At 38.5% G+C, this 12,288-nt stretch overlaps 1 pseudogene across 1 annotated transcript; it reads right to left on the bottom strand.

The window, feature by feature from the left end:
* Positions 1 to 386: 386 nt before the first annotated feature.
* On the bottom strand, positions 387 to 1,905 carry LOC306664290 (protein FAM241B-like; annotated as a pseudogene). The gene is made up of 2 exons: positions 1,894 to 1,905; positions 387 to 1,354 (listed from the first exon to the last, which is right to left on the bottom strand). The product of its transcript is annotated as a protein FAM241B-like (transcript).
* Positions 1,906 to 12,288: the final 10,383 nt, after the last annotated feature.

The raw sequence follows: 12,288 nt of genomic DNA, 5'->3' as shown, positions 1-12,288 counted from the left end.
ATACCCCTAGGCATTTTGAATTTTTATTTTAAGACAGGTTCTTGCTAAATTGACTAGGCTGACCTTGAACTTGTGATCCTTCTGCCTGACCCTCAAGTTGCTGGGATTATAGCTTGTGCCACTGCACCTGACTATAACTTTGCATACATTTCTAAAATTTTGTCGAGATTCCTAAATTAAACATTTTATTCAGCAGATTGTTTTATAACTTTTACACTTCTAGAGACGTAGTATGGGCTTTCACTTCTACTCTGGCACTGTACTCAGAAAATATTAGGCACAGATATGTTATATACAATTATGAATATGTCAAAATAAGCCCCACTGTTATGTATGACTAAAATTCACTAATAAAACGTTTAAAGTACTCTTTTTTAAAATTTATTGAAAATGTCACAATAAATAGAATGCCAGTACCCCTCATCGTAAATAAAAGGTAGCCAATAAAAATACACCATTAAAACAAAACAGTGTTATAAAAGTCTGGAAACTTCTCCCACCTGCCATTAACCCCAGTACTGCACCCTGGTAATGGGGAAGTCAGTTCGTGTTCTGGAGGCATTGCAACACATTGGCACCAAGCTGAAACTTCCTTCTTGGCATAAATGGATTAAAGAAAACTGGAAAGAGAACATCTTGCTCTGGTTTTGTGCCACTTTAGGGAGGCCCTATACCACCTGAAAACGTCTCAGGACAACCAGGGTACCCACCCTATACTTAAGGTGCTAGCCTGGAGCCTCCCTCTGCCTCCTGCTTAACACAAGGGGGAACCACACCCATGGTCCCTCTCACCATACCTTGGAAGCCCACTAGATCCCCTCCCCACGTGCCTGCTCTAACACCAAGGCCCAGCAAGTCCCTCTCGACACACCAACCCCCATCAGCCCTCGAGGTCACCGCTGGCTCAGGTGGGACACCAGGTACACGAGGCCCACCAGCAACAGGCCAGAACACCAAGCATCATGAGCAGGAAAAGCAGCAAGATGAAGGTCACGGGCTCCACCGCATGGTTGCCCAGGTGCCACTGGGGGAAGCCCATGTTTACCAGCTGCTGGTAGAGGTCACTGAAGGGAGACTGAACAGCCCCCAGCCTGGCACCTGCCTGCTGTGGGCGAGGGCCGGTCCCCCCTGGGGGGACACTCTAGCCCCTGTTGAGAAAGCCCTGCCGAGGAGAGCTACCTCTCTGTGGAATAGCGGTCCTCACTCTGGGGTCATTGTCCTGAACGATTTCCCCATTGGCTAAGATCCGCACAATTCTCCAGGAGCTGTGGGTCCCTACAGGGCTGCACCTGCGTGCATGGCTCCGGGGCCTCCTCCGGGTCCACTCAGGCGGCTCCCGGCCACTTCCTCCCACCTGACCTCAGAGGAAGCACACGCTTGAGTGTTTAAAATTCTCTTAAAAATGTAAATCAAAGCCAGCTGCAGTGGCACATGCCTGTAATTCCAGTGACTCAGGAAGCTGAGGCAGAAGGCTTGCAAGTTCAAAGCCAGCCTCAGCAACTTAGGTCAAGCAACTTAGTAAGATCCTGTCTCAAAATAAAAAATAAAAAGGGTTGGGGATGTGGCTCAGTGGTTAAGTGTTCCTAGGTTCAATTCCTAGTACCAAACAATAAATAAATAAATAAATACATAAACAAACAAATAAAATGTCATGTTTTATTTGTTTAGTGATACACTGATGTTTGAATATACATGATATGTCCTCATATGTCCTACAGAGCCATAATAGATAAATATGTTAGAGCACACACACCTCTGAAGGAAATTTTTACCAGGTTTTCATTTGGAATGTTGGGACCAGTTAATTCCAAATATTACTTTCATCCTTGTCATTAACTGTTTCCTGAAAATGTAAGCCCATTCAGACAATGTACCCCTCCTGTACCCTCCTACCCATTTGCCCATTTGCCCATTCTGTTCAGTTTCACATGTGCTTCTCTGAGTACACTGATTTCTTTCTGACTTAAGTGGACTATGCATTCTCACATAGTCCAGGCCTCACAGAAAGGAATATATATATGTATATATAATATTAATATATAATATTGATTATATGTATATATAATATTAATCTATATAATATTGCATATATGTATATATTCAATTGAGCCTGATTCAAGGATTTTGTATTTATGAACTTGCCCTACCAACTAGAATTATTTGTAATCCTCAAACCAGTATTCATAGTATTTTCATGGTCATCTATGGTCACACACAAGGTAGACACAAACTTGAATCACCCAATAACCCATTTCCAGTGAGAACAAGACAACGTTCTGCTTTCTTGTTTCAGTTCTCATAGTGCAAAATAAGCACCTTTTTTGTGGTCTATTTAGTATCACATTTTTCACATTTTTGTGCTCTGTGTGCATATGTGTGTATGTATGTGTGATTTCCCTGTTTAAAATGACTGAAGTACTATCTGGAGTTCTTAAGTGCAAGAGGACTATCATATGCCTTATGGAGAAAATATGTAAACATTAGATGAGCTTCAGACCGGCACAAATTATAGTGCTGTTGTCATAAGTATATTAAATAAAGTACCATTAAGCAGAAATGCTCATAAAAGTTATGTATTGATTGGTTGCTGAAAATGTTATGACTAGAGTCTCAAGGGAACCTAACTCTGTATTGCCCCCAGGGGCAATGCTTCAATATTCACGAATCCAATGTTCAATACAGCTTTAGAGAACATAACTACTGCAAATAATGGGAATTCAATTATTTATTTCCAACTCTCCATTGCCATTTTAACCACTTCTTTTTCAACTTTGTGGGATTTTAGTCTATTCAGGTATCCACTTGTAAGGCAGAATTACAGTTTCATTTTGTTCTCATAGATATTTGATTGCTTCAGCACCATTTATCACAAGTGCAATTCTTTCTCATACGATTTCACAGTGCCACCTGTTTATATATCCAGTGTTTGTATGTGTACAGTGGATGAATTTTTTTTGTGTTCTCCTACAATTCATGTATTGAAATCTTCATTCCAATGTGATGGTGTTGAGGTAAGGTTTTGGCAAGTAGTTAGGTCATAAAGGTAGAGCCTTCATGTATGGGGTTAGTGCCCTTATAAGAAGTGCCCTTGTATTAGTATCATGATTATTCTTAAGTCTTTGCATTTCCTTATTAAATTTAGAACAGCATCTCAAACCTATGAATAGATTGCTAATGTTTTTTTTTTTTTTTAACTAGGATTGAATTGAATCTGTAATTCATTTGGGGAAAATTGAAATGTTTCCAATATTGAGTCTTGCAAATTCCATGGATGTATTCATCCACAGTGAACATAGAGCAAAGTCTTTCAGATATTGGAACCATGTATAACTGCCGCATAATCTGGCCTTCCATGACTAATACAACTAAGTTTATGGTGTTTAAAGAGATAAAATACAAGTTTGGAAATATCAATGGGGAACAGGATGATATAAAAAAGCATAGAAAATATTTGAAAAAGAACCAAATGGAATATTTACAAATGAGAAAGTACCAAACACGAACTCAGTGAAAAAGATTGACAGAAGATTGGGCTAAGTTAAAGAGAAAATTAGTTAACTAGAGGACAGATCAGAAGATACTGTCCAGGAAATTGAAGATAGAAAGTATGGAAGAGAAATTAAGATATAAGGAGGAAAAGAGACTAATGCTCATTTAATTGTGATTACATAGGAGAGATGGAATAAGGTGGAGTGAATAAAGATGAAATGACAAAAAATATTTCAGAATGAATTAAAGAAGCCCAGTAATTCCAAGTAGGATAAATAAAGACAAATCTATGTAAGACCTATCGTGATAACTATAGCAAACAATAGACAAAGAGAAAAATATTAGAAGCACCAGAAGAAAGACTGTATTGCTTTCAACAGAGTAACAATTGTACCAACCATTGATTTCCTAACAGTGGCAATGGAAGCCAGTGGAAGAGTATCTTTAAAAGGTTGAAAAAAAGGATCCAAGATGGCAGACTAGAGAGAGGCTGTGTTCCTTGTCGCTCCATAACTCTGGTTTCAAGCAGAGGATATCTGTTTCTTTGTGAGGCAGTTTTTGCTGCTTATCGATTCCCTGGTGTTTACCCCATTTGTCTGCAGTGATGACCTGCAGTATGCCAGCATATTGACACCTTTTTTGAGTGCAGATTGCTCACTGTCAGGCGCCTATCATCCGCCATTTGCCTGCCTCTCGCCTGTCCATCGCCTGCCTTACCCCTATCCATCACCCAGAGCATGAGGTTAACCTCCTGATCATCCAACAACAGTCAGCAAACTGATCGCGACCGCCAGTGGAGCACCAGCTGCCTGCTGTTGCATGGAAGTTCTCTGTCACAGTACCTGCAGGTTTGATTACACATGGCTGCCACCATTTTGAGACAACAGCCAGGCCCTGTAGGACCACCGGCCGGACTGACTGAGCCTCGTCTCCAGGATCCCTCAGCCCGACCAATCACTCCCTGCCTCTGGGGCCCTCACATCGACTGACTGCTCCCTGCTGCCAGGAACCCCAGACCAACTGACTGCGCCCTATCACCAGGACCCCAGACCAACTGATTGCACCCGGCCTCCAGGATCCCACAACCACACCAAACACACCAGACCTCCAGGACCCCAGCCTGACCAACCACATCCCACCTTCAGGACCTCCAGCTGACCACGTCCACACAATGAGCTGCAGCTCCCCATTTGCCAACACATTTTGAAGCCAGAGCAGCCATCTTGGATAATCCTGGATAATCCATAGCTCCGATCTTTAGGTGGGGCAAATCCATCCTGGGACACCTGCTGGAGGCTTGAAGCTCATTGTCAGGTACCTCTCAAGTATCAGGCTACTGAACTCTGGGAGATTTCATTACTATATGACTGTTATACTGTAGATTTTCTTTTTTCTCCTTATGGAAAACATTTAAGTTTTTATTTTTATTTCTTTACTTTTCTTGCTCTCTTTTCCTTTTGTTTACCTGTTCTCTCAGAATCTCTTTTTCCCTTTTTTGCTAACATCCAATTTATTTTGATTATACTCTCACACTTTCTATTATCTAGAACTTCTGTATAATCTTTTCTTATCCCATTAACAGCCACATTCTACATCCCTCTGCATCCTCTTTGTCCTCCATTAGAAACTGCAGACCTTATTGCAAATCTGTTTGTATTATTGAAGATAATATTTTAACTCATTCTGTTTATTATGACAATTTTCTTATTGTCCTCATAGGGGCTGTTTTTCTTTTCCTTCTGTTTACCTGTTCCCTCAGAGTCGCTTTCTCCCTTATTTACATGATGTTATTGTCCCCATAGGGGCTATTTGGTCTAGGATTGCATAGTGTCTGATTTGGGCACTGCTAATATTGATCTCCCCTTAAAAAAAGGGTTTTGGAAACCTATAGGGCCACTATAAGCCTATAGGGGGAAATCTGCAATACCCCAGATCTGCAGCACTAGAGGGGAAGATACATGAACAACATGAAAAAACAAGGGAAGAAAATGATCCAAACAAATCTAGATTCTATAGTAACGGAATCCAATGACAGTATGTTAGAAGAAATGTCAGAAAAGGACTTCAGATTATACATGATTAAGATGATTCGTGAAGCAAAGGATAAGAGAGCAAATGCAGGCAATGAATGATAATACCAATAAGCTGAAAGAGCACCTGCAGGAAGCAAAAGATCATTTCAACAAAGAGATAGAGATTCTCAAAAAAAACCCAAACGGAAATCCTTGAAATGAAGGAGACAATAAACCAAATAAAAAACTCAATGGAAAGCATCACCAACAGACTAGACCACTTGGAAGACAGAACCTCAGATAATGAAGACAAAATACTTAATCTTGAAAATAAAGTCACCCAAACAGAGAAGATGGTAAGAAATCATGAACAGAATCTCCAAGAACTATGGGACATCATGAAAAGACCAAATTTAAGAATTATTGGGATTGAGGAAGGCACAGAGATACAAACCAAAGGAATGAACAACCTAGTCAATGAAATAATATCAGAAAATTTCCCAAACCTGAAGAATGAAATGGAAAATCAAATACAGAGGCTTACAGAACACCAAATGCACAGAATCACAACAGATCCACACCAAGGCACATTATAATGAAAATGCCTAACATTCAAAATAAAGAAGGGATTTTGAAAGCCGAGAGAGAAAAGCATCAGATTACATATAGGGGGAGACCAATACGGATAGCAGCAGACTTCTCAACCCAGACTCTAAAAGCTAGAAGGGCCTGGACCAACATATTTCAAGCTCTGAAAGAACATGGTTGCCAACCAAAAATCCTATACCCAGCAAAACTAACGTTCAGATTTGAAGATGAAATAAAATCCTTCCATGATAAACAAAAGTTAAAAGAATTTACAAATAGAAAGCCTGCACTAAAGAATGTTCTCAACAAAATATTCCATGAGGAGGAAATGAAAAACAACAATGGAGGTCAGCAAAGGGAGGAACTACCTTAGAGAAAAACCACTCAAAGGAGAAACCAAGCCAACTTAGAAACCAAAAATAAGCCAAATGACTGGGAATACAAATCATTTCTCAATAATAACCCTGAACATTAATGGCCTAAACTCATCAATCAAAAGACATAGACTGAGAGAATGGATTAAAAAGAAAGACCCAACAATATGCTGCCTGCAAGAGACTCATCTCATAAAAAAAGACATCCACAGACTAAAGGTGAAAGGATGGGAGAAAACCTACCATGCACATGGACCCAGTAAAAAAGCGGGGGTTTCCATCCTTATATCAGATAAAGTGGACTTCAAGCCAAAGTTTGTCAGAAGGGATAAAGAAGGACATTTCATACTGCTTAAGGGAACCATAAATCAGGAAGACATAACGATAGTAAATATTTATGCCCCAAACAATGGTGCATCCCTGTACATCAAACAAATCCTTCTCAGTCTCAAGAATCGCATACACCACAACACAATAATTCTGGGCAACTTTAACGCACCGCTGTCACCACTAGATAGATCTTCCAAACAAAATCCAACCAAAGAAACCATAGAACTCAATAACACAATCAATAACCTAGACTTAATAGACATATATAGAATATTCCATCCATCAACAAGCGGATACACTTTCTTCTCAGCAGCACATGGGACCTTCTCAAAAATAGACCATATGTTATGCCACAAAGCAGCCCTTAGGAAATGCAAAAAAACAGAGATACTGCCTTGTGTTCTATCAGATCATAATGGACTGAGAGTAGAAATCAATGACAAAGTAAAAAAAGGAAATTACTCCAACACCTGGAGACTAAATAATATGCTATTGAATGAAACATGGATAACAAAAAAACATCAGGGAGGAGATTAAAAAATTCTTAGAGGTCAATGAGAATGATGATACAACATATCAAAATCTCTGGGACACTATGAAAGCGGTACTAAGAGGAAAATTCATTGCATGGAGAGCATTCCAGGAAAGAATGAAAAGTCAACAATTAAATGTCCTAACATTACAGCTCAAAGCCCTAGAAAAAGAAGAACAGAATAACAGCAAAAGTAGTAGAAGACAGGAAATAATTAAAATCAGAGCTGAAATCAATGAAATTGAAACAAAAGAAACTATTCAAAAAATTGACATAACAAAAAGTTGGTTCTTTGAGAAAGTAAACAAAATAGATAAACCCTTAGCCACTCTAACAAAGAGAAGACTCAAATTACTAAAATACATGATGCAAAAGGAAATATCACAACAGACACCACTGAGATACAGAACATAATGAGAAGCTACTTTGAAAATCTGTATTCCAACAAAATAGAAAGTACAGAAGACATTGACAAATTTCTAGAGACATATGCTCCGCCCAAACTGAACCAGGAGGACATACACAATTTAAATCAATGTCAAGCAATGAAATAGAAGAAGCCATTAAAAATCTATCATCCAAGAAAAGCCCAGGACCAGACGGATTCTCAGCCGAGTTCTACAAGACCTTCAAAGAAGATCTCATTCCAATACTTCTCAAAGTATTCCAGGAAATAGAAAAGGAGGGTACCCTACCAAACTCATTCTATGAAGCTAATATCACCCTCATACCCAAACCAGGAAAAGACGCATCAAAAAAAGAAAATTTTAGACCAATATCCTTGATGAATATAGATGCAAAGATCCTTAACAAAATATTGGCAAACTATCCAAAAACATATTAAGAAAATTGTGCACCACGATCAAGTGGGGTTCATTCCTGGAATATAAGGATGGTTTAACATCCGTAAATCAATAAACATAATCCATCATGTCAATAGACTTAAGGATAAGAATCATATGGTTATTTCAATTGATGCAGAAAAAGCATTTGACAAAATACAACACCCCTTCATGCTCAAAACACTGGAAAAAATAGGGATAGTAGGAACATACCTGAACATTGTAAAGGCTATTTATGCTAAGCCCATGGCCAACATCATTCTTAATGGAGAAAAACTGAAACCATTCCCTTTAAAAACAGGAACAAGACTGGGATGACCTCTTTCACCACTTCTATTCAACATTGTCCTTGAAACTCTATCCAGAGCAATTAGGCAGACTAAAGAAATTAAAGGGATACGAATAGGAAAAGAGGAACTTAACCTTTCACTATTTGCTGATGACATGATTCTATATTTAGAGGATCCAAAAACCTCCTCGAGAAAACTTCTAGACCTCATCAATGAATTCAGCAAAATAGCAGGCTATAAAATCAACACGCATAAATCTACAGCAATTTTATACGCAAGTGATGGAACAGCTGAAAGGGAAATGAGGAAAACAACTCCATTTGCAATAGCCTCAAAAAAAAATAAAATACTTGGGTATCAATCTAACCAAAGAGGTAAAAGACCTCTACAATGAAAACTACAAAACACTGAAGAAAGAAATTAAGGAAGACCTTAGAAGATGGAAAGATCTCCCATGTTCTTGGATAGGAAGAATTAATATTGTCAAAATGGCCATACTACCTAAAGTGCTATACAGATTCGATGCAATTCCAATTAAAATCCCAATGACGTACCTCACAGAAATAGAGCAAGCAATCATGAAATTCATCTGGAAGAATAAGAAACCCAGAATAGCTAAAGCAATCCTTAGCAGGGAGTATCGCAATACCAGAACTTCAACTATACTACAAAGCAATAGTAACAAAAACAGCATGGTATTGGCACCAAAATAGTCAGGTAGATCAATGGTACAGAATAGAGGACACGGACACAAACCCAAATAAATACAATTTTCTAATACTAGACAAAGGTGCCAAAAATATGCAATGGAGAAAAGATAGCCTCTTCAACAAATGGTGCTGGGAAAACTGGAAATCCATATGCAACAGAATGAAACTAAACCCCTATCTCTCACCCTGCACAAAACTCAACTCACAATGGATCAAGGACCTTGAAATCAGACCACAGACCCTGCATCTTATAGAAGAAAAAGTAGGTCCAAATCTTCACCTTGTTGGCTTAGGATCAGACTTCCTTAACAGGACTCCTATAGCACAAGAAATAAAAGCAGGAATCAAAAACTGGGATAGATTCAAACTAAATAGCTTTCTCTCAGCAAAGGAAACTATCAGCAATGTGAAGAGAGAGCCTACAGAGTGGGAGAATATCTTTGCCTCTCAAACTTCAGATAGAGCACCAATTTCCAGAATATATAAAGAACTCAAAAAACTCTACACCAAGAATACAAATAACCCAATCAACAAATGGGCTAAGGAAATGAACACACACTTCACAGATGTACAAGCAATCAACAGATATATGAAAAAATGTTCAACATCTTTAGTAGTAAGAGAAATGCAAATCAAAACTACACTAAGATTCCATCTCACCCCAATTAGAATGGCAATTATCAAGAACACAAGCAACAATAGGTGTTGGAGAGGATGTGGGGGAAAAGGTACACTCATACATTGCTGGTGGGGCTGCAAATTAGTGCAGCCACTCTGGAAAGCAGTGTGGAGATTCCTTAGAAAACTTGGAATGGACCCTCCATTTGACCCAGCTATCCCAATCCTTGGCCTATACCCAAAGGACTTAAAATCAGCATACTACAGAGATACAGCCACATCAATGTTCACAGCGGCTCAATTCACAATAGCCAGACTGTGGAACCAACCTAGATGTCCTTCAATTGATGAATGGATAAAGAAACTGTGTATATATATACAATGGAATATTACTCAGCTATAAAGAATAATAAAATTATGGCATTTGCAGGCAAATGGATGAAATTGGAGAATATCATGCTCAGTGAGATAAACCAATCTCAAAAATCCAAAAGGCGAATGATCTCACTGATAAGCGGATGATGACACATAAGGGGGGTGGGAGGGTGGCAAGAATGGAGGAAGGAGGGACTGTATAGAGGGAAAAGAGGGGTGGGAGGGGTGGGGGGGAAGGAAAACATAACAGAATGACTCAAACATCATTACCCTATGTAAATGTATGATTATGCAAATGGTATGCTGTTACTCCATGTACAAACAGAAAGAACATGTATCCCATTTGTTTACAATAAAAATAAATTTTAAAAAAAAGGTTGAAAAAATAGCTGTCAATCTAGTCTACACTAAACAAAAAATATCTTTCAAGAGTGAGGGAGGAAAAAGACATTTTTTAGACAAAAACTGAGAGAGATCATCTCTGACTGATTCTCACTAAAGGAAATTCTAAAAAATATACTGTAAATAGAAGGAAAGTAATCCCAGAGAGAAGATCGAAGATGTAGGAATCAAAGAGAAGCAAGGAAAGGGGCAAATGTCTGGGTAAATCTGGATAAACACTGGTAGTATTGGAATCTAAATAAGACTCAGAGAGAAATTTTTCAAAAATTTAGGATATTTTTGGGAATAATAAAACATTGCAACAGGAATGTAAATGTCATAGTAAACTATGAGCATCTTCCTAGAGGTTGAGGCAAGGGAAAGTTTTTAAAGGCAAAAATGAGGAGAATTACTTAAGATATTTTGAAACAATAATCCTTGGCCACAAGGATTGATAATAAGCATAGCTTCCAGTCTGAGGTTGAAGAGACAGTAGCTGGACCGTTGTCCTTGCAGAAACACTGTTTTGTATAAGGTTGCCATGGCTTTTGTGCAGGGTGTGGTTCTAGCAAAGTCTTTTGTGATAGTATCAGGCCATCATGCGTGAGGACCCTTTCCTTCATAATCTCCTGGCTTCGTTTATGGGGTTTTTGTTAGGTAGTGTCCACACAGCAACTTCATTTTGATTTGATAACTCTCACAGTATAAAAGAATAATAATAATGACCTAGGAGGTTAAAAAAATTAAAGTGCACAATAACCACAAAGTAATCCAAAGAAAAATAACTGGATTTAAATGATTCTGACACCATATAGGGTAGGATAAAGATATTCATTAACTTTAGTTTTGACAAATACGCATGAGATATTTTCTAGGATAACTACTAAAAGAATAAAAACAGTGTATTGTTCCCAAACCAGTAGATATTGAAAAAGGGAGGATAAAGCACTCATTCTTTACAAGTTGAGGGTTAGGAAAGCAATGAGCATGACCTTAGGGTTTCTGAATATAGGAACCTGGTGAATGAAACATTCTTAACGGAAATAGAGAACTGGAGGGAAAAAAATATGGTGAGTTTGATTTGGGTCAAACTGAGTTTGGGGCGGTCAAGGGATTCCTTAAAGAATCAGGGCAGTAGTTTGTTAAACCTTTTGTGGAAGCTTGTTTTTAAGCCAAAGTGGTTCTTTTTTTGATTTGTTTGTTTTGTTTCTTGTTTTTGGTACTGGGGTTTGAACCCAGAAGCTAAACCACATCCTCAGTCCTTTTTTTAGTTTTGAGACAGGGTCTTGCGAAGTTGCTGAGGCTGGTCTCAAACTTTCAGTCTTCCTGCCTCAGCCTCCCTAGTTGCTGGGATTACAGGCGTGTGCCATCATGCCTGGTGAAGCTAAAGTGATTCTTGGTTCTTCCAGGATTGATGAATTTGCCTAACTATTCTGAGTTCCACTTGACTGTGTCAAACTGGCACACATTTTTATATGGGTTTTCTAACTATCGATTAGAGACAAATTTTGAAATTGATGTCTCTGGAAGCCTTCCAAATCAAGCTGCCTTTTATTTATTTTTGTAAGAGGTTTGTATTAACTCCTTGTCTAGAGGAGTAGACTTTTTCGAGTAAGATCTTTTCCTTCTTTAAAAAAAACCAAAAATATTTTCTGCTCTTTTCTGCCATCTGGTGGCATATTAGTGGAAAACTGCCTTTGGATGGAAAAATAAGGAATTGAGTTTTAAAAATATTTAACTTGCTGAA

This window comes from Sciurus vulgaris, assembly GCF_902686455.1.
Source record: "Sciurus vulgaris genome assembly, chromosome: 6".
In the NCBI taxonomy this organism is placed as follows: domain Eukaryota; kingdom Metazoa; phylum Chordata; class Mammalia; order Rodentia; family Sciuridae; genus Sciurus; species Sciurus vulgaris.
This window is presented reverse-complemented; position numbering and strand designations above follow the sequence as displayed.